Raw genomic sequence first — 4,855 nt, 5'->3', positions numbered from 1 at the left:
AAAACATATAGATGAGGTATAATGTGATAGGGGATGCTTGAATAGGTAAAACTTCGGTTCAAGTTTTTTTTTTTTTGGATGGCATGAAATAATATGTGCATTATTTCATTTGATGGAAAATATTTCAGTGAATATGTCTTGTTAATTGATTGTTAGTTAGTGAAAGAAATTATAGCATTTTGACACCTTACATGACATTGTGTGGTTAAGTGTAAATTTGATAGTAAATGGAGTTTATCATTAGGTTTGAATGATGTTTGTGATGGTGCCTTATGGTATATTGGTTTGGCACATAAGATGGTGTTTTAAATTGAGTTTTGGTATGTTTTTGATGTGTCTTGAATCGGATAAATGAATGGTATTTGATATGATTGTGGCTTAAGATAGTAAATGGATGTGTAACTGTAAACGGAAAAAAATATGTAGGACTTTTCCTAAATAATTCATCACCTTTTTACTTAAAATTATTGTTAAAACAAAGTAATTGTTTATTAAATTAATGAAATATGTGAAAATATGAAATTAGGACATAGAAATTATTAAAATGTTATTTTATGTTTTATTATATAGTTTTCATGCACAAAATGGCTTATTTTATATTAATTTAAGCGTATTATATTTTTAAGCTATGAAGTGGGTCATGCAAGGTTAAATTAAATAATAAAATATAATGTTATATTTTAATAATTCATTTTAATATTTCATTAATAAAAATTGGGTTTAATTAATTAAGTAAATTGATTAATTAAAGTTGTTAAATTAATTTATTGGTCCTGTAAATTATTTGCTATCTTTGACAGGTCTAAGGATTTTCTTCTAAATTGCAAAACCGTCCAAGTGGGGACTAAGTCAACCCAATTTTTTGCTGCGCATGGCTAATTATAAACCAAATTTTGCTTTAATTATACAAGGTCCTCGAAGAGTTGAAGAAATTAGAGATTTACCTAAAGATTTGCACTTGAGCGAGTTTCAGTCCTGAATTGTTGTGGCATCCAAACTGACAAAAAATCAAGGAAAAATCAGCTTGATTTGCTTGATTTATGGCCGGCCAACCATGGGATATTTTTCAAAGGATGAACACCCCTATTTTTAGTAAACTATCCCCCTCTCCTCACCTATAAATAAGACCCTCTCATTCATTTATCCATCATCCCTCACTTCTCATCATTCTCTCCTCTCTCAATTCTCTCAACTCTCTTAGCTCTCACTCCTATCACCATCCTTGCATAAAGAATTTCAACAAATTAGCCTCTTAAAGAGCCCTTGGTCGGCCACCTTGGAGAGCCATCAGCAAAGGAGCAAAGCAAAGGAGCGAAGGAGCCTCGTCAGTCAGAGTCTTGGGTGACATCCACTCTAAATTGGGTTTAATCTTTCTCTTCTTTAATTTAATTTAAAGATGTTTGCTATGAGTTCTTTGTTCTTGTTTACAACAATGATAGCTTAATTTTATTTAAGCTAGGATGATTATTTTTATTAAATAATATTTATTTGATTCATGCTTATAATGTTTGTGCCTCAATCGATCATGTTTTCAATTAAAATCAAGTCTGTATTTCGTTCATACGTGATTGAAATGCACCTGAATCAGCTGAGCGATCCTAACCAGACGACGGCTAATGGACGCATAATTAAAGTAATTGTCTTAGTTTACTTATGTTATAATTGTTGAAAATTGTGTTTAATTTTGCTAAAATCTACTGCATTCATATAGTTTGTATACTTAGGAAAACTTGCATTAGGGATCATTGCATTTAATTTAATTTAGACACCACTTCTCAACTATATTGTGTTTTTAGTTTTTAAAATTGTTAATATAATTTTATAAGTTAAGTGGCTTAGCACAAGCACAATCCCTGTGGAGACTATAACTTGATACTTATTAAAAAAATAAAAAGTAGGAGAGGGGACACAAACTTGGGTCACAATGGTGGCTTCACTTGTTCTTAACCAATAGGCTAGCACACAATCTTGTTTAAAAACTATCGATAACTTGGGACACTTAGATGACCCATAATTACGAATACGTTAAGTTGATGAGCTACTATGGGGAATTCGCTCTTCAAAAACACCATTGAGAACTCCTTTAGGAAATACCTCTAGAGCAAATTCAAATTTTACCACAAGGCTATCCAAACAATGATATCTCTACAGGTGCCATAGGGCTTCTCCTACATGGTCTTAGGCTATCCAAACAATGATATCATTTAGTTTAATGGGTCTCTACCATCTAGTCTTACACATATCTTCATGTTGTGATTTTCCAGTCTGGTTATTATTATAGTTGCCCTATCGGAGGCAACACAAACGGATGCATTACTCATTTAACACAGAACACACTTATCTAGATTTCATTCACTCTTAAAAAACTCATACTCTTCGATACCTAATTTCAAATGCATACATTCCACACATCATCTTATTCATACAAGACATAATATACCTCATTTGTAAACATGTAGAAACTTTACAGCATTTCGCACACACATACACTCACCAATTAGCCTAGAAGACATCAACATACGAATAACCATTGTAAATGGTCATACATACACTCATCATTTAGTTTAATGAATCTCTACATTTAGTTTAAATTTCCATTCCTACTATATATACTCAGTTCCCCTTCAAAGTACCTTTACAAGTTTCAAAAGCATACTAAAATTACCCTTTAAATGTCCTACCAAAATCGGGAAAAATATACAAGGAAATCTGAATGTAGATATTGTTTCACTAGTCAAGTTCATTCAATTGAATCTTAACCAATCTCGTTCAGGACCCACTTACACAATTTTCGAGTAACTTGATTGTACCACACCTCTGGTGGTAACTCGTATATGGCGTGGTCTTAAAGACACTTTTGTCCTCTACAACTTTCTCATATACTTAGTAGGCGCTTCATACCCAACCAAAATTCTAAGGCATACTCTTCATTTGTTGTACTCTTTCTTCAAATGAAGAATACCCTGAGATGAAACCATAGAGTAACAGCACTCGAGTGTTCGTAGAGGCCTCAAATTGATTTTGAACGGAATAAAAAATGTGGTGCGCAATGCATCAGTAATGCAATCAACATTTGATGAAATGCGTGAATCGATATGGTAAATGAGGTAACCTCAGTAACAATGGTTGATTGTAAGAGTAATATAATTAGTTTTAGAAAAAAACATAGTATTGAACTAAGGAAAGAAAGATCAATGATGTGAAAGTCAATGCGAAATTAGACGTGATTTTGGACATTGTCAATAAGATATAAATAAGAAAATGGCAGTCTGGGGAGTTAGGTTGGACAAATGACAAATGTCAAATTATGGTAAGATTGATGTGGATACTAGGTTGAATGTAAAATTATGTGCAGTTACATAGGTGTGAATCTTAATTTTGACTGACGTCCGTCCTAAGAAGAATTCGACATATCAGGATGTGAAAAAGTTAAGGATTTCTGGAGATACAAGCAGAATAACCAAATATCAGGATAACACCTATCTGACAACAAGACATTCTAATGAAGTATTTTAAAGCTTCTTATACATTTGAATTGATATTAAATCCAGCCTTTGTCACGATGACAACAATTACGATGTGAAAGACTTACACATGCATGTATGTAATGGCAGTGCAGATAACATTCATTCAATCCACAAATTGTCAGACATGGCATCTAGAACATTATTCGTTAGGTGTAACGTTATCATGTGTAGTAGGCAATAATCTAACAGTTGTCAGACATTAGTAAAATTGGCCATAACGACACTAATAACACATGAAAAAGAGAAGAAACTTTCAGTGTTGGTACTAAGCAGTAGCAGACATTGAAACCTCAGTGAATATAACAATGGCAGTGAACTACAAAACACTCATAGAATGGATTGAAAACGAAAGACATACCCTTTCTGTCATGGGCCATGAAACATCCGTAAAACACCATAAACCTGCAGCAAACGTGATGGAGAGAAAAGAGCACAACAAAGTAGGTAAACCAGAAATTCAACGAATCAGTGTTCATCCACCGCCAAAATTACCATGCGACTCCTCCTAGTATAACAGGTACTGATCAAAGGACTAATTGTAGTGCAAATTGAGCAGACGGATCCTATAGCTATCGTAGGAGAGAACCGAAACACTTGAAAAAATTCCAAGAATGAAAAACTTATGAATCTTGAGAGAATTTCATACAGAAATAGTTTAATGGAGTGAAATAGCACAAATAACGTAACATAAATCCTACAATGGAAATCGACAAAGAGAAAGGAATGAAAAACTGTAACAGAAATCCTACCGGAAAAATAAAAGAAAAAGGAAAGCATTTTGAATCGTTGTGTAGAGTTGGAGGGATGTCAAATTTTGGGAGGATATTAGAGGCGGGATCTGTGAAATCAATTGAAACGGTGCGTGGTGGAAACAATTGAACCAAAATAGTGAGTTTTGAATTAGTAATTCATCAACAGTTTATGTTTTTTAGCTCGGAAAACTTTGAAAGGTCATAACTTTTCGTTCGGTTGTCCGATTGAGACGATTTTTTTTATTTCGAATAACTTTCGAGATCTACGCGCTAACAAATAGCCGAAGGCGGTTTGCCTCAGTTTTTGTCGAAAAAGATCTTTTTTTGCCTCTAAATTTTGATTTTTCGGTTTAAAATTGAATTTTGAAACATTCAAATCATTATATTTCTAACTTATTTGAAGTAAACACCGGATTTTTTTTACAGAATTATTGTATTAGTTTTTCTAATTTGACACGTGTATGGAATAGGTCTGATAAATCATTAGAACTTAACGTAACATAATGAAGATAATAATGATTTCTATAATATGTCAATTAATTAGTTTAGCTTAGTTGGTTTAGATGTTTGCTCTTT

Source organism: Gossypium raimondii, chromosome 12 (assembly GCF_025698545.1).
Source record: "Gossypium raimondii isolate GPD5lz chromosome 12, ASM2569854v1, whole genome shotgun sequence".
In the NCBI taxonomy this organism is placed as follows: Eukaryota; Viridiplantae; Streptophyta; class Magnoliopsida; order Malvales; family Malvaceae; genus Gossypium; species Gossypium raimondii.
Note: the sequence above shows the minus strand (reverse complement) of the source record.